The 18,323-nt window shown below is 42.9% G+C and overlaps 1 protein-coding gene across 6 annotated transcripts in view; it reads left to right on the forward strand.

Moving 5' to 3' along the window:
- The window catches only part of TSPAN18 (tetraspanin 18), a 107,240-nt gene that overhangs the window by 58,789 nt on the left and 30,128 nt on the right, over positions 1-18,323 (forward strand). The window contains exon 1 of one of the 6 annotated variants that reach the window (XM_082761467.1): positions 17,735-17,764. The exons of the other annotated variants lie outside the window; for them this stretch is intronic. The gene's annotated coding sequence lies outside the window, so the exon portion shown is untranslated. Of the gene's footprint in view, positions 1-17,734; positions 17,765-18,323 lie in introns of those variants that run through there. 6 annotated transcript variants of the gene reach the window in all.

Raw genomic sequence — 18,323 nt, forward strand, 5'->3', positions numbered from 1 at the left:
GTTTCATCATCAAGATAAGTTAGTTAAGCCTATTAAAATTTGACTAGGTCGCTTGTGTTTGTCAGATCAGAATTTCTTAAACACTGAAGATCAAGTCGCAAAGCTTTGATGTGTTCAGTGAGTCCAGTGCTAATTTGCCCATTGTTTTTAATCAGTTGAAATTCTTTTCCAGCTTGGCGCTTGGCTGCTTCATGTGGTTTTGTAGCATACTTCAAGGATGGGGAGGTGGTGACTGAAGCAAGGTGTAATGATCCATAGCACATTAGATCATCCGCAGCTTATGCTCCCTGTCCCTGCTTTGCCAGGCAAGCTTTATTCCAGTGAAAGTGTCAGTAAACCCAAGGCAAAAAGGTACCATTTCTCCTCCACTCTTCCCTTTTTCTTTTCCTTGAAAGTTTATCTTGCTGCTTGCTTTTTAAAAGCTCTGCGTTAGCTGGGGGGCTGTGAAGTAAAAGGCATGCTTTAAATACAGATGCTGGTGATAGTCCTTTCAAAAGCTGCATTTCTCAAGCTGGGAGCTATTGACCCCTTTCAGTGCAGTCACAAAGAAATCCAAGAGGAAATGGAGGGTGAGGGCCAGCAGGGAATATATATATATATAATTTTTTTCCCCCCAAGTTGTCTTCTTACTCTACCCCCTGCCAGACTGGCTATTGTGTGAGACTCCGCATGGGATACCAGTTGCCGAATAAGGAGAATAGCATCATGCTACATTCTTTCTAAAAATTGATTTTTTACAGTTGCCTTTTTTTTTTTTCCTTGCTGAAAGTGTTTCTGCTTTTGTGGAAGATCTGGGCAAAAGGACAGCAGTAGGCTCCAGAACACGTGTATACAGTCTCAGACTGTGCAAAAGATTTTGCTTTGGCTTTTGTCACAGCTTAGGTGATTAGGCAAAGCAGCAACAGCAAATGAGGTTCAGCTACTATGAGAGCAGAGGATGCTAGGGTGTATTTTCTTGCATCTTGAATGAAGTAATATTCCCCAGTAGTTTTTTGATTTTTCTTGCTTAAGAGGATGCTCAGGCAGTGGGACAGAGTCTTCCAGTGTCTCCTCTGCATCCTTCTTCAACCACAACCTTCTTTTTATCAGGCGTATGCTTCCAGTCCTGATGCAAACACACAGACCTTAAAGTTGACCCTACCTTTCGCTCCCATGGTCTTCCCTGAAGAATTTCAATGCTTGAAGTTTTGAAAGGTGAAAATGTCTTCCCATCAGAATTTTGTGATTTGGGACAAAAATGGCACCACTGATCTGGGGCTTCCGTTCCTCCCTGTTGCATGAAAACATGGTTTATGAGCTAACCCTGACTGCACTGTGTTAGATAAGGACGTGGGTTTTGTTTCCTGGTGCAGCAGTCATTTGTTAATGAACAGAAACTACCCTCATCGTGGAAATAAGGCTCAACTCCAAACAAATCTAGTAAGGGGCTTGCACAAAGGAACAGCTGGAGCAATGTGAGCGTGAATCCCCTGACTCCAGAAAGCAGAAGCAGGGTCTAGAGTGGGAAAAGCACAGCTCCAGGAGCTGGGAACAGAGCCAGCTCCTGGAGAGGAGTGTGGCTTTGTGCATGCACATAGGAGCTGGTGACTCATCTTCTTGTATTCCCTCCTATCAGTAATTGGGATACAGTCTTTAGAGCTGCTCCCTGTGGTTGCCAGCACTTCTGGCTCCCTGTGATGCCCTATAAAAATCTGCTGTTTCTCCTATAAGGAATCTGTTGATTCTCCCTACAAAAATCTGTTCAGCAACCAGTAATGTAACAGACTTCCTAGAAAATAAAATTAAATAAAAAAAAAAGAAAAAAAGAAAAAAGAAAAGAAACAACAAGCAAACAAAAAGAACACTCCCTCTTAGGAGCAGCAGCAGCTAATCTGGGGGCTCATTTACCACAGTCGTGTCATGATTCTCAATCTGTGTTATGCTGAAGTGTGTTCACAGCAGTAGAAAAAAATACTTTCTATTAACGCTTTCTCTTTTTCAGAAAATTAATTGTTTGATATCACCAAGGACTGTGTATGCATTGGAAACCAACTCGTTCTTTTAAAATGTTGAGCAGTTGGACAACTTTTAAAGAAACTGCAATTTTGTAAAAATGGCGTAAGGACTTTTTTAAAGAATCATTGTTTTTTATAAAAGCCTAGAAAATGGAGCTGTAATGACCAAAGAAAGCACATGTCATATTTGGGAAGTTCTGATTTTCTATCATTTCTCTTCATCCTGCCAGTTGAATTGTTTGCTCACATCTTTGCAAAATTAGTCTCCCAGATAATCTTCCCTTAATTTGGTGGCTCCCAAACGCTGCCCACTGAGGTATCAAAATGAGATATTGCTCTCAGTGAACGGCGTGCTCAGTTCTCAGATTACCAGTGAAGCAGCTAATGATTTTTGACACTTACACGGTTGTCATTGTCCGCTCGAGTAGACGTTGTACAGAAAACCAGGAGGCTCCTCGCCCGACAGCTGTTGTCTCAAGGTCTCTGCAAGCTCCCCGGACTCATGGTTTGGTTCCAGTTTGCTGACATTTATACCCGTGTGCTAACTGCTTCAGCCACAGACAGTACATCTGTTGTATGTACATTTATAGGTGATGGGCAAATGCAAAGGGCAAGAGTCAGGCCCAGAGGGCAGAGCACGTTACCCCCACAGTGGCCAGCAGCAGCTGGCCCAGCTCAAGAGCTGGGCTGAAGTGGCAGCAGCTTTAAGCTCTTAATTTATCCCTGCTGCCTGCCCTAAGCCACACCACTGTTGCAGGTGCTGTAAGCTAATTCATCAGGCCATGGGTGGCTGCTGAAGAGGTGAAGTGTGTTTGTTTCTTCTCTCCCTTACGTGTCAGGAGGTGACACGCGTGGCCAGAGGGCTCAGGCGGCTTCAGTCACCACAGGTCAGTCTGCCAGAGGGGGATTTAACTTCTGAGAGGGATTGCCAGGCTTCTGGTGCTAACTGTGGTGTGTATGGCATGTGGCTGTGCCCGTCCTCCTGAGCTGGGGGCTTATGTGGCCTCCAAGTGACGATGAAGAAAGAGGGAACAAATTGCAACTAGAAATGTACCCCTATCAGTTACCATCACTTAGTTCTAATGCTATAGCGGTAATGTAAAGCTTTTTTCCTTCTTCTTTTTTTTTCTTTTTTCTGACTATATAATGGGTAAAGTGCTTTGTCAAGGGAAAATGAGGTTTCCCCGATGTGCCAGGGCAGGGACCCAAAGCTGTCTTTCATCACTGTGCTGAATCCTGGTTGGAAAGGCTGAGACAGCATCGCTCAGAAAAGCAAGAAGGGCTTTGCCTCTGTTATTCTGAGACCTCCAGAAGTACGTTTGCGTTTGATTTGTGAATTTTGAACAATATTGACGGAGGCTTTGGTTAAGAGCTGTTGGAATTATTCTCTGTAGAGATTTCTCAGGCAGCAGATGCATGAGAGGGATGTATGTGTGTGTATTTGCAGCTTTTTTTCTTCAGCTTATGAATAAGAGCTGGGATCATGAGAAGTGATAACTATTAAAATCAGTAACGAAGACAGTATTAGCCTATAAGAGGTGAAGTGGGTTTGGGGAGTTTTGCATGCATTTCCTAGCTCTGCTCCTCTCTTTCTGACAGGGAGAAGTAGCTTGGTTCCTGTCTGCTTTCCTCTCCCATCTGTATAAGGATAGTAAGAGAGCTGCGAAGTTATCTGTTAGAGAAAATAGTGATTAAAGTATTTCATTTTGTGCAGAAACTGGCATTGTGAAACTTTGCATTCATTTTCAGAGAAACCTGAAGATTAACAAGTTTTACTTCTAGTGCTTTTTTTTTTTTTTTTTTTTTTTTTTTTTTTTAAAACATGTTGCTTGTCCTTTCCGTGACAAAATGGGAATGGGGAAGGGAAGGAAAAAAGAAAACAAGGTGATCCAGAGATTCTCTCTTCTCACATAAAAACTGCCCATTAAAAATGTCTGTACATCTTGCATAAATTGCAAAACAGATAATTTTTAAACTTTCAGAATATGAAAAAGTTATTGCTGTTGAATGCCCTGAGTTGTTTTAAAGGTGAGGTTTCTTGCTTGTACTGCGGTGTCTAGTGTAAAACCTTGAGACCTCTCTGGCAGGAGGAACCTAAGTGTAGGTGAGCCACAGCCCAGACTCGTGCATAGTAAAGCTAATGCTAATCCAGTGCTTGCTTTGGCTTTGTAAAATGACACGTTCCCCACCTTGCTTGTAATGGGTGTGAGCTGCATCCTTGGCAGATGTTACACTTGCTGACAGAACTGGCAGATTAGAAATGAGGAACTGAACGGCTGTGGATGTGCTTGTGCTGGACGTTTGGATGATTCTCCTGGGTAGCACGTGGCAGGAGTGGTAAGGCAGATACGACGTGCAGGCATTTTGTGCCTGGATAACATGGAGTGATACAATGGCAGTGCTTTGCCTCTATTTTAGCTTCAGTGCCCAGCATATGGAGGTCTTGAGCTGAACAGAGACCTGTCTGCAGCTGTTTCTTTTCTGAAGAAGCAGTGCGCGGCACTCGTATGCGCAGACCCAACTCCCCCAGTAGCACATTCAAAAATAAATACATTCCAAAGCAGTATGTTTAAGCAACATGAACTTCCTTTTCTGATCATGTGTGGAAGGTTTATTTTCACATCCTCCAACACTCAGTAGGTGCTAATTTTCAGATTGGTTTGAAATGTCAAAGTATATAAGAGCTGTAGCGGACCCGGTCCTTTCATGCTGTATGGCATGAAGCAGCCCCTGAGCGCAGGAGGGTAGGAGGAAGCTTCTCCTGGGAACTGGCTGTTCTGTAATTGCCATCTTGAACTGTTTCTGGCACCTTTCCCTGGCAATTGTCGATGACAGGATGTTACAGTTTATGGCTGTCTGACCCCACTCGTTTTCCCATGTTCTGCAGTAGGGGCTTGGGCAATCCTGCTGCCTGTCCAGGTAACCCCTGCAGATGCTAGGAGATACAGGTGGACATGGTGCTATACAGATGGCATGCATTGCAGAATTTATTACTGACTCCTCAAACTGACCTGTACCATTTATAACCTTTGTGGCTGCAAAGTACATCGAAGAGTACATTTCAGAGGAGCTAAAAATAATATTCTCAGTTTAAAGCTATTTCTCTCCCAAGCATTCAGTCAATAAGAAGACAAGGAATCAGTTTGTCCTTTTTTTCCCATGCTTAAATGTTCAGCTTTCAGAATGGAGCTGTAAGTTTATCACAAGTTATTGGCTTGTTAGTGGAGTTGGCTTTAGAATATGGATTATGTTACTGGAAAGTGTAATCACTTGCCAGAACTGCCTTTGCTGTTCCATTTCCCTTTCCATGTCCCAATTTTGTAAGTTATCTGGTAGCTGCACTGAAGGCCAAACTCTTACTGAACTGATTAGAACCAGGAGTTGGCATTCTGCTCCTCTGTCTCCTTCTGCCAAAAGCCAGTAGGCAAAAGAAATAATATACATTTTTTACTATGTACACGAATACAGTTTACAGTCATTTAAAGCACCTGAAGATGAGTACATCAAAGCTCTGGTTCTCCTAGTGTCACGGTGTGACCACACTGTGAATAATATTCCGTACATTCAACAAGCCTCCATCCCAGGAAGGGGATAAGTGATGGTGGCTTTTAAAAATGAGTAATTAAATGCCTTTTTTTTTTTTTTTTTTTCCTTTTAAGATGTGGTTGGAAATGACTCATTTGGAAAACTTCAAACTAACCAGATACATGTAAACCAGAATTCAGATGTTTAGGACTAACAGTATAAATGCCTAGGGGTATTCAATAGTCCTGAGTATTAGGTGTACAAAACTGAAAGAGCTGCCATAGTTAGTCCTCTGCTTGAGATCTCGGTTTTTACTGTGTCCATTTTTTATTGATCAAGAATAATGGCAATTGATTAAGTGTGCCAGTCTGATGTTTCTTCTCCTGTGAATAGAAAACCAGCTGTGTGTATCAAATCTGTGAATCACACCTCTGAGCTAGATCGTTTTTAGAAAGGGGAGAATAAATTACACAACCTTTTTTTCCAAAGTCTTCGTAGAGACCATAAATCTTCATAAAATCAAATTGAAATTAAGCAAATACTTTCAGTCCGTGAAAGGGTTATATGCAAGTTTGTAAACATCAAGATATTTGATTCCAGAATTTCTTCATGGAATGTGATTTTGTTTTAGAAATGCCAAAGCCACTCCTTTCAGCATTTAAAAACTAAAACCACATTGTTCTGTTAAAATTAGATCCAAACATTTTATAAAAAGAGTTGGGTTTGTTGGGTTTTCTTTTGAAAAGTTAGGAAATGTAAAAAAAAAAAAAAAAAAAAAAAAAAAAAAGTTTCAGGTTGAAGATAACTTTGGGGCGTTGATCTGAAGAAACATATTTGCATTGTTTTGTTTCATGAAAAAGAAATCTTCCAGTTCAACATGAGGCAATTTTTCCCTTCTGCTTTTTGGTTTTCTTCTTAATCATAGTTGTTTTGTTTTTGATTTGTCACCAAAACTGCAAAATCTGCTGGTCATCTTGGTGTGTTCTTTCGGATGATACTGACACAGTCACTCTTCCTGGTTTATGCTAACGTCATGTGTGTGATTCCTCACTGGAGGAGTTTGGGGTTTGTCTGGCAGGAGAATGACCATTAGGGCTTCACTACCACTACTGTGGCTGAGCTGCTTTTGTCACCCGCAGATGCAGGTAAGCCTCTTGTTGCTGTTTCCCCATTTGGCTCCGTAGGGTTTCTGAACACTCTCAGCTGCAAGTTAAGGAATTAAACATGAGTGCTCATGGTTATCATTAAACATTTTCTTTTCTAAGTCTCTTTGACTGTGTCCCGGTGACTGCAATTGAGGATTAAGAGCAGTGCCTTCAGCACCGTCAGTAAGCTGTGTTTGAGACCTCCAGAGACAGTGTTTATATTTTCCCTCTCTTGCCTGCATCCTTCGCATGATACCTTGCTCGGTGAGCAGCTCTCTCCTCCCCATCCCAAGTGATGCTATTGCTGAGGAATGTTGGACGGAGACCATTATACACATACTGGAGGTGCTGCTGGATTTGGGGTTTGAGCTTGATTTCAAAGGGAGGAGATGCAGGAAGGAAATGTTGTTTTTAGTGGGGACCCAGGCCTTAGCGCTTTGCAGAACTGTTTTAAACACACTCCTCAGGCAGGGAGGTCTGTGAGAGCAGGGGAGGGCTCGGCAAGCTTTGCAAATGTTTCCATGCGCCGCTCAAGGCTGTTGTCCCAGGCACGTACTTCATTAATGCTGCTGGGGAAGGCATTTTGGAAATAATCAATCAGTGTCGTTCCGCGTTTCTTCTCTGTTGGCGCTGCTTTGTCTTGTTTCAGTGCTGCTCGTTTTGGTTTTAATTTCTGAACGAGGGATCGATCTGCACAGACCAGCACCAGGCAGAAGAGTTTGGTGGTGCGATGGGCTAAGCCACCTTGCCCCGTGTCTCTACAGCACTAAAACAGTTGTTTGGAGTCATGGGTCCTGAAGAAGCCGGTGGTGCTTGGGCTTTTCTGAAGTGTGCTCTGAGCATCTCAGTGGTTTCCTAGGTCAGGATGAAGTTGTGCTCCTGGATGCTGCGAGCTCTCCTTTGGAGCATTCCTTCTCTCAGTTCTGCAGGGTGTTAGATCACAGACCTGCCACTTATCACACCTTCCTTCTGTCTTTCCTCTTCCCTCTGCCTCCACATTCTTTGATGCAAATGAGCTCTGCTGCAAATGACTGCTTGTTGTTTTGCTTTGCTGAGGTAATGGCAAAGAGCTTTTTTGCAAAAAAAAAAAAAAAAAAAAAAAAAAAAAGGGGCTTGTAAAGGGAAAGGCAAAAGGAAAAATTTCTGTGATGCACGACAGTTTTTGCATGTATAGGAATGGAGAAAATTTAGTGGGATAGCTGCTTTGGTGTAAAAGATCAAGAGAACTTTGCCTTCGCTCTGAGTGAATCAGTGGCTAAACTGGGATTAAATGGCAGAAGCACCCGATCCCCAGACAGAGCCTCATGCTTCTGTCAGCAAACTGTTGTAAAACTGGTGGACTCGAATGGGCAGGACACACCGTGTACTGCAAAGGATCTGGCCTCCTGGCACTAGAGCTGCACTTCACAGAAGTATTGGGGCTGCGTGCTATGAATTAATCATCTCAGGGACACCGGTATAACGTGCACTTTGGCCAGTCCCTTCTGATGCTCACAAAGGAGCAAAGAAGGATTGTACTTATTTTTCCCCAGAGTTCAACAGGAGGTAACGCTATATTCCAGGGAGGTAGTTCTTCACCTCCCTTAATGAGTAACTTTATACTGTGCTGTCTCTTACAATAACAGCTGTCGCTACCAAAAGGCAAAGAAGCTATTTGACAAGCCGGGGAGGCTGCAAGAATTGTTAAGAGAGGAGGAAGGGCACAGGCAGGGAACTAAGCTCAGTGCAAGAGCCATGAGAATTCCCAGGCTCCAAAGAGTGCTGCTGATTTTAGCATTTCACGGGCTCCTACGTAGTGTTTGTTTAACATTTCTGGTCAGAGTGAATGAAAGCAAAATCCCAACTGAACTGCAGATCAGTACGGGGACAGCTAGGAAGGTCGGACTGTGTTATGTTTGCTGCGCAGTGTTGTGTCATGAACGAAGCTTATAGCTCAGATCCTCAAATACAGACATAGCAGCGAGTAGAATAAGGTGGGAACGGGCTGCTGTGACTACTTTTATCCTACTCGACACAGGGTTTCTTTGAGTTGAGTCTGGTTTGAATCAGAGCATCTCAGTGCTGCAATTTGTCATAGATTTCTTTGTTCTGTTCCCGGTCATTCTTCCATGTTTGTTTACAATGATATAATGTCCATGTGGCAGCTCCAGCAATTGTTTGGGAGGCAGCTGAATACTGCAAAAGCTACATGAATACACTTTCATTTCTCTTGCAAATAACTCCATCCTCTGCAATTTGTTTTTGATTGCCAGTGGCCTGTAGATCATCTGTGAATTGAAGATGCTTGGGGAGCAGGCTTGTGTGGCTTTTAGCTCATCTGTTACTTTCTTACTTCATGGTGTTCTTTGGTCTTTCCTCAAATACTGTACCTCTGCCAAAGTAAGACCAGTTCAGTCTCTGCCAGTGTCAGCTGTTCAGGGGAAGAGAGCAGGGCCTGCCCTACCAGTGCTCCTGTGCAAAGCCGGGGCTTGCAGAGCTTCAGTGCTGCCCATTGCCTGGGTCCTGGGCAGAAGTGGGAGGCAGCACAGGGAGAGGGGGTCATTAAACCCCATACACCTGAAGGCAGGGGCAGTAAACCCACCTGATGCAACTGGTAAGCTCAGGGTTTCCTTTTACTTGCTATCATGATTATTATTTATCATTGTTATTGATAGAAGTGCAACCCAGCTGCTCGGTGCCGAGCTTGGAGGGCTCCTGCAGGGCAAAGTGCTCCGCACTGCTCAGAAAACCAGCCTTTGTGCTGCCTCTTGAATAAGCATTTTATTTCACATGCTCGTTCTGAGCCTCCTGCTGTCGCTCACACTACAACTGCTGACAAGTAGCCGTCCTGGCAATATGGCATCAGAGCCCGTGAGCTGCCTTCCCTCTGGCTGGGACTCTGGGAGAACAATATGAAGAAGACAAATGGCAGCTGCATATTTAAAGACAAGTATTTCCTCTTAAACATGAAATTGCTCTTTGCACTCCGTACGTATCCCTGCTTGGTGACAGCTATTGGCCACGTCATGCATAATTCCTGTGTTGGGATAGGAGCGTGCTGGCCTAGCAGCAAAAACCTGCGCCTCGCTCCTCAGCTGAGCACTTGGAAAGCTCATCCATCATTAGCAGGACGTCCTGGTGTATAGTACACAGGGAAGCGCCTATGAGCTTTACTAACTGGGGTCAGTCAAGCACCATTTTTAAGCTCAGTTACTTTAAATTTAGGCTAGTTCATAGTGGAACAGAACCGGTTTTGCTAAGTAAGTCTGTAGAGGACTGTGCTTTACGGTATCTAACAGCACTTGGTAACTGTGCCAATGAGCATTAATAAAGTAATAGAAATTAACCTTTATGTTGAGGTAGTTGATCTCTAACAAGGCACCAGGGTCCTGTTGTTTTAAGTGCTGTAAATTTGCATGACAGAAATACTTTCAGATCTAAGAACACGCACATTTGGCCGGACATGTGAAAACAAACAAGTGTGGTGCAGCAGGAGCAGGGGAAATGAACACCTGAGTGAGGCCACAGAGAAGTCAGTGGCCTTTCCAGTGACTTAATAGCCACTAGGTTGGGTCTCACATAACTTCTGTGCTGGGCTTCTAAAACACATTGCCATATTCTCTGAGAGATGGAACTCATCTATGGGAATGTTATGGGAAGACTGGCTCATCCTTAGTACTGAAGGACAAGAGCACCTTACTTTGACGGAGCTAATATTAAAACCAAAGCTACTGGAAGACTGAAAATCCAGAGGGTTTCAAGACAGTGGAAGCTCAGGAAACTTGGAACAATTTTTCCTAGGTCTTTAGAAAACATTCTTTATAAAGGTTTTTGAATCTCTGCAAAATGAATGCAGAGCGATCAGTGACGCAAGCAGGATGTTCTGATGTTGGAGTTCATGCTTTGTGTTTCTGTTTAAATGTGCATGAAGAAAGGCAGAGGGTGAAGGATACAGTTCACTGCAACTCTTGGTGAGGCAGCTGTTGAAAGGCCAGGCTAGAATCTGCTTTGTCTTGGCTTTTCTGAGGGGAAGGGAAGAAAACATAATATATTCATAGGCTCTGTGTGTGTGTGTGTGCATAAATATACAGACACATATATAAGAATGAAAATATGCACACAAAGCCACTGATTGTCAGCAAATAACACTATTCACAGAAGCTTAGTGTCTGCTGTAAGCAGAAATAAAAAGTCCTTCCCTCTCCTACAGAAGGCAAAGTTAGATATAAAATTGTTGTAGACTAGTACAATTTATTTTATTTTTATTTTTTTAAATAGGTGTATTATTCCTGTCATCTTCCTGTCTTCTTAAATGAAATTGTTAGGTGTTTTGCCAGCTCTTTTGTGTTGGTAAAACAAAGTACATGCTAACTAAGGGTAGCAATAAAATCCTAAGTCTTAATCAGAGTTTAGTATTAACATCCCTCTAACTGGTTAGGTCAAGCAATTTACACCATAGAAGTTTTCCTGTTCAAAAGCACACCCCTTTCTCTTGAATGTATGGTGGTTTTTTTTGGTTTGATTTGTTTTCTTTTGTAGTGGTGATGGTGTGGTTTTGTGATGGTTTGTTTGGTTTTCTTTTTTGGTTGGTTTGTTTTTGTTTTATGTAGACAGCAGGCAAAAGGGCTGTATCATTTCTGGAATGAATGAGGGGGGTGAGAGGCGTAAATATGCACTCTGGTTTCTGCTGAAATGAAGACGGAAGATTGGATTAACATTGAGTGGCAAGGCTGGGCTCTCCTTCACTGGGAGAGTAAGGAACAATCTCTACTTAACTACCTCTTTACTGGAAAAAAAAAAAATCATAGCTCACAACATACAGGAGGATAAATTGTCGTGGAACTGGAGCCAACTCTTAAAAAGCTGGTTGGAAGAGTTTAAAAGTGGTGGTAAATATTCCACACAACCGTGCATCCTCTTCTTCTAGCAAGCTTACAGTACTAAGTGGCGTGATGGTAATTGAATTGAACTTATGCAGTATTGAACACTGAATTAAAATGAAGAAGTGCCTGATTTCAAGTTTTATTCCAAAGAAATTGGATTTTTTTTTCCTAGTGTATTTACAACAGGTAGATCTGAAGGATGTCAAAACTTGAAGACTTGTCTCATTTTTATTTAGCAAATCCACAGGTGTGGTACACACTAAAGAATTTTTCAGCGTGTGGAGCTTCAAATCCTTTGGGAAACTAAAAATAGGAAACAGGCAAAAAGGCAGCACCAAAACAGGCATGATTATTTTTGTAAGGTTAAACAATTAACCTCTCTTTCTTGATTCAACACTATCCAAAATTCAAAAGTGAAACTAAGGGATGGGAAATGGTACACGATTAGTGGACTTTTAACTGCTGATGTAGGATATCAAAGATGTGTGAGCCTTCATTCTTCATGGCTTTATTGAAAATGCTCTTTTATCCTTCTGAGTAATGTGGAAGGAATGGGATGTTGCAGCTGGGCTTGGGCATGTCCTCAGAGCATTTTGCTGGTCTTTCATGACATTGCAGAAGCTTCTTTTGCCCATTACTGATTTCTGGTTGTTCTTTTGGGACAATTTGCCTGGAAACCAGATCTCAGTTGCCTTCAAAGTGTTTATGTGATGATGATGAGTTAATGTAGTGGAGACATCATTTACATACATCTGGAGTTGGGTAAACTAAACTAAATTCTTTAAATAAATAAGACAGTGTATCAGGCTATCAGAACCAAACCCACCTTCAACTCAGTAATTAGAGGAAAATGATTAGGAATTAAATGCTAAATTTAGATTTATCTGTACTTTACAGGAGTGCTTGTTAAAAGAAGAGCCAGCACGAGAAGAGCCAGAGCCTCTTGGCTCTGAGGATCACTAGGAAAAAAGCCTCTCTCTATATTTTGGCCATGTAGCAAGCAATTCCAGCAATGAGTTGCTGGAAGTGACACGTCTGATTTATTGCCTGCTGCAGCTTTGAGAGTGTTTGCGAGCTGAAGTATCTGTTATGGTTAGGATGATTATAACTGTGTTTAATTTTATTTTGGAGAGAGAAAGAAAATAAATACTTTTTTTTTTTTTTTTTTTTTTTTGTGGGTTTTGGATGCAAATGACTTCTGTGGTTGTTTTTGGTCCTTAAGCAATGCCAGCCTGGGCTGTTTGGTGCCACATGTGCTTTCCCTGCAGTCAGGGCTGTGGCTGAGCAGCTGGACGAGAGCCTGAGCACGGTGCCCAGCTCTCACTGCATCACAGCATCGCAGCAGGGCTTTGCTGTGAGTGCACGGGTGGGTCTGGCAGTGCAAAAACTTGTATTGTCATCCTGGTGTGAATTGCTGAGCCAGTAGTTGGGATCCTTGCTAAGTTTTCTGCTGTCTCTGGTATATCAGTAAGTCTGCAGCTGGTTTTGGTTCTGCCTGTTAAAAACACAAGACATGTCAGTGCATCAGAAAGTATCTCCCAGCATCTGGTTGGAGTGCTCCATGGAGGATGCTAAGTTCTAGCCAGTCAGCTGTTTTGTATACTATTCCCTCCAGTGCTATCTTTCATCCATAAGTTCCCAACACATTTCCTAACCTGTACAAAACAGAATTGCAAGTAGCCTTTTGAATAGGAACGTAAGCACAAAATCAAAGCCTCTAGCTGGAAAGTATTGCTTTGCAGACCCCAAAATCTAGAGCCTTTAATCCCTGTGAAACATTGCATCATCTTTAAGTTAGGCTCATGCAGAAGAGGCATGTTTCTGTTTCATCTCTTTCATGAGCCAGATGCCAGGATTTGAAGTTTTGGGGACATTCTCTCTGGTTGTGGTCCAAAAATACCAACCCTTCTACAGTTCTAAGTAAAGAAACAAAACCAAAAAATGTAGGTCTCTGTAAGAACAAGATGCCTTCTCCAAGAACCACCATGGTTTGGCCTGGTGGAGTGTTTGGCTCAATGGCCCAGCAAGGGAAATGTTAATTCAGTTCCTTGCTGAGAGCTGGGCTGACCAGGAACGTCAGTCTTAATCCTCTGTATCCCAGGTTAATGCCCTGTTGGCAGCACCTAGCTAGTTAAAACTTTCTTCCTAGAGAGAAAGAGTGAGAATATAGCAACAACAACTCTCTTTCCCCAGCCTGAAATAAATTCTTAGCTGACAGATTCAGGTTTTATCTGGAAGATGCAACAAGCTGCCTGGCAGCCTGTGATGTTCCATCGTGCAAAATGATGGGAAATGGGTGAGGAGTCCCTCTGAACTTGCTGCTACTAGAAATGCTGCCCAGGTAGCTACATTTGCAGAAGGTCAGAGTTTTCTTCTGTTTTGTGTCAGAAACCAGTCAGCTGTTCATGTATCAGTAGTTCAGTGCGCTCACATGCATCTCATACTGGAAGACGGTCTCTTTTTAGCTAGGACAGAAAACCCATAAAGGCAAGGTGGGCAGTAGAAGCACAAAAAGACAAAGAGATGTCAGGAAGTTATGAAACACACCCTGGAGCACGTTTTCAGCTTCTGGTTAAGCTATTGTACCACAATCTGTGGTTGTGACCTTTTTCTATCACTTCTGATTTTGTGTTCAGGGAAAAGAAAAATAGTGAAAGCAAATTCCTACAGATAAGATCCATCTCCTTATATCACCTGTCTTGCCAGTATAGGTCTGTGTTTTGCACAGCCCTGAAGAAAATTAAATGAATATCCAGCATAAGCAGAGAACATCCTAGCTAAGTTGACTCATAATGAAGAAAAGATGAACTGCCCTCTTATAAACTGACTGTTCACTGCACTTGGCTGATTCCCTCCTGCTCTCCTTTAATATCCTTGTCAGTCTGTTGGCCAGGAGCTGAAGCCACACCAGCCATGCAGTTAAAAGACAGAGTAGCCAGAAGTTTCAATTAAATCCCATTTCCGTGAACACTTACTGGCCACTCGTTCCAATTCCTATAAAAATGCCTGGGCAACTCGTTGCTTAGCATTTCACCTCGTTTTGTAGCCGCCACTTTACAGCACTCTGATTTTAAAATGTAATTTTACAAGTGTTACTTTTACTGACTATGTTTTCTGCTTCACTTTTAAATGCCAAAAGTATGAGCAGGATGGAGAGGGGGGCAGTTTTGCAGCAGGTAATGCTGAGGTCTGCTCATTTTGGGTTCTGCTGCTGCTAAATACATTTCCACTGCTTTGTCCGATTGTAAAAAAAAGATACTGTATGATGAGTATTCAAAATGTATTTTAAAAAGCAACCCTTTGTTTGCTCTGTTTAGTGAGAACATGGCTAAAAATGTTTGCGGGCCAAGTATCTTCCTGGACAGAATGTTTTTCCTCTTCTGAGAAAAGTTGCGTGGAAAGGTGCCTCTGGGAAGCCAGACCTGACCAAGGGAAAGTTTTTTTTCCCCTAGGCACTTCTGTGCATCTTGAAGCTGTGGGATTGCAGCATTCAGCAGCACAGTGGGTGCGTCAGCACAAGACACAGGTAGATGGATCTTCAGAAGCGTCTGGTGGAGCATGGACTAGAGAAAGGAGGGGAAGCAGCATGGGGACAGTGACACCATAAAGCAGTGCTTGGGTGCCCAGTGCAGGGCACGTCCTGGCAGCTGTGTGATGCTCTCCTTTGGTAAAAGGGACTGGGAAGGGAATGGCAAAGGGGCTGGTGCGTTAGAAGCATCGATGGCTCTATCACTGTTGCAGGCAGCCAGGTCTATGCCTTCTGTGCTCCCTATTCTTTGCTTTCCAGAACAGTAGCTCCCCAAGTTCCCCCCTTTAAAATTATAATGAAAAAATGGGAAGCAGGATGATTTAATGAAAATCTTAGTTGGAATGGAGCTGCATTAAGAAACCAGCAGGCCTGATAAAAAAAAAAAAAGCCTCAACATGCTGAAAAATAAATCCCACTGAGTACTCGGCATCCTGCCTGAGTCACCAATTCTCCAAGGCAGAAAACAAAGCAAGGAAAAAAAAAAGTTTGTTTTTACACAGCAAAGCTAAAACACGTCCATTTCTGATTTAAGATGAGTCCTGGGGGACATCCCTTCTGTAATGCAGCATGGGGTCAGCGTAGGTGAGCTGACAAACGCACAAATTGATTTTTTTTCCTCATCCTTTAGACAAAGCACCTACTAATTTCAGTGGGACTCATGCCCGCGTGCATTTTGTGACTGGAGCTATCCCAAAGCATTCAAGGACCAGGGATTGTTAGCGCTAGGGCACAGGGAGGGCTTAGATGCATGAGTCAGATTTTCCACAGCTCCTCCTCTGGCTCCAGTGGCAAACATCAGCAGGACTTCATCCTGCTTCTTCCTCCTGTCCAGGCTCTCCCCGTCACTCCTGCTCTGGTGCTTCTTGCCCCTTCACGAAGTCCCTGCAAAGGCTTCAGCACCGTAAGGTTTCTACAAATAATGTCTGCAACTCGTGAGGAGAGAAACAGCAAAGTATTTGCCTGGTTCCCTGAGGCTTTTATAAATACTTGCCCAACTAAAGGCAGCTTATAAATCCGCTCTGCTTCAGAATTGCACAAGTTGGATGGAAATTCTCTGCTTGTGATGGGATGAGAGGGCGGAGAGCGAGACTTTGTGCTAGCAAGTGACCCCTGGCTGGCAGCAGTCTGCTAATGCTTTTAAATGAACTGCTGCAGAGCTGAGGGCTCAAGGCAGAAGCACAATGGAAGGTGCATTATTATCACTGCTCTGATTATGGCAGAAAATTCTGCTATTCTCATTTACAGATTTAATGGTTTGTTAATAATGTCTGATTTGGGAATATGGTATAGTCTATCAAGTAGGGGTGGCATAATAGCATTAATAAGGGTAATTGAGGTTGTTGCTATAATCTTGTTTGCTCTTTGGTTTGTTAATTGAAAGTGACTTATCTTAATATGTGATAGAAAAATTGTTGCTCCTCTGTGCAGCCTGGGCACCTTGAAGGGAAAGGGAAGTGTCAGTCTGCACCGGTTTTCTGTTGTTGTGGGATATGTACAGCAGTAAGCATCCAGGAGTGAATCAGCATCACATGTGTCAGGTATTGTGTGTCTGTGTTTACATTCTGTATAAATAACTGTGTGCTGTTACTCGTGACCATGTGTGTCTCTTTTTGCAAGGCTTGCTGTGTAAGTCTGCCCACAACGCATGCAGTTGATTAGACGGCCTTTACTGGAGGAGCTGGAAATGAGACATCTAGGTTTTGAATGTTTAACCCCGGAGAAAAAACTTGGCATTTTGTCTCCCATCAGCGTTTGCCCGTAACTGCTATTAACATTAATTATGGAGATACTTATGTGAACACCCTGTTATCCCTAATTAGAGTTAATGGAAGATACGTGTGGATGTTAATAGGACAAGAGACAACCAAGCTTCCATTTCTAAGGTTAAATATTCAGCAGAATATTCCCTCTTAGACACATCCAACATCCTATAATCATGCAGTCAGACTTATGCAAAAGCAGAACAATTTCACCTTTTTCTTTTTTTTCTCCCAATTATGGCCACCTTCCACTCTTTGGTTAAATTAAAGAGCAAACAACGATGTGGCAGTTACCTTTACTAATGTAATTATGCTACATTTTCTCTATTCATAGAGTATGACCAAATCAGACTTTGTAGGAGACCATTTGCTGTCCCTTTCACTGTCCCAGTAAGGAATGAATGCTGGCAGAGGCAGGGGAGCTGGAAAGATTTGGCTTTGTTCTGAACCAGCACCTTGTGAGAAAGAGCTCAGGCCCTGAGCTCTTGAGTAGGTCACATTATAGTTTGTTTGTTTGTTTTTTTTTCACCCCAGATGATCTGTAATACAATTATGGGGTTGTTTGTTCATCCCTGCCATCCCTTACTGCCACATGAGCTTGGTGCCAGGTCCCTTGGGTGCTGCATGGTGCCCACCTTGCTATTAGGCAGCTCGCAGCTCCCCAGTCCTCCTTGGCTGGAGCTGGGGGCTGCGTCACCCAGCTTTGCAGCTGCTGCTTTCCGTGCAGCAATTCCAAGTACAAGAACTTGGCTCGGGTCTCAGATTCTCCCATTTCCAGAAACTGCACGAGAGCCCATTGCTGTCTGAGGTGCGTAATCGCCAGCAGCGTGGGGCAGCAGGCTGGCGAGGGGACTGCTGGGGACGTGACTGAAGCACTTGACCTTTGGGGCTCGGTACGAAGTCAGTCTCTGCTCACATTTTCCCCAGAGGATGAGCCCAGGGACAGTTGGTAGGTTTTGATTTAGCCATTTGTTTGTATGCTCTGTTGATGTTTTTATGTGTTTGTTCAATCCTCTCATTACAAGTGCATGTTCTGTTTTTTTTTGGCGGTGTTCAAAGAATCCGTTAAGCTTTGTAATTAGTGGTACTACTTTGATTTAATATATAAAGTAATGCTTTCACAGGTCAGATCCACATGGACCTTCTGTCCTTTTTCTTTTTCTCTCTTTTTTTTTTTTTTTTGTTCACGGACGTATATTTTGAGTGGCTGTATAAAGCTTAAAGTGCCTGTGTTTAAACTGGTGTGAGCAAAAGGCTTTTGATGGTATTTTGTTCTGGGATTTTGGAGTAAGCTGTATTGGTTTGAAAGCTCATGCTGGACATTGTTTAAAGTGGACAGATGCTAAGAAACCTTGCTCTGTACTAAGCAGGGTTGCTAATTTAGCTGTACTTGTGTAGTTGAAGTGGCAAAATCCCCTTCTGTGGTATGGTTTATCCTAGTTTATGGGAGAGAACAATTTTTTTCTGGTGTATCTGCATTTAGATCTTTTAACAAAAAGGATACATCC

Source organism: Aythya marila (genome assembly GCF_965140915.1).
Source record: "Aythya marila genome assembly, chromosome: 5".
Classification (NCBI taxonomy): domain Eukaryota; kingdom Metazoa; phylum Chordata; class Aves; order Anseriformes; family Anatidae; genus Aythya; species Aythya marila.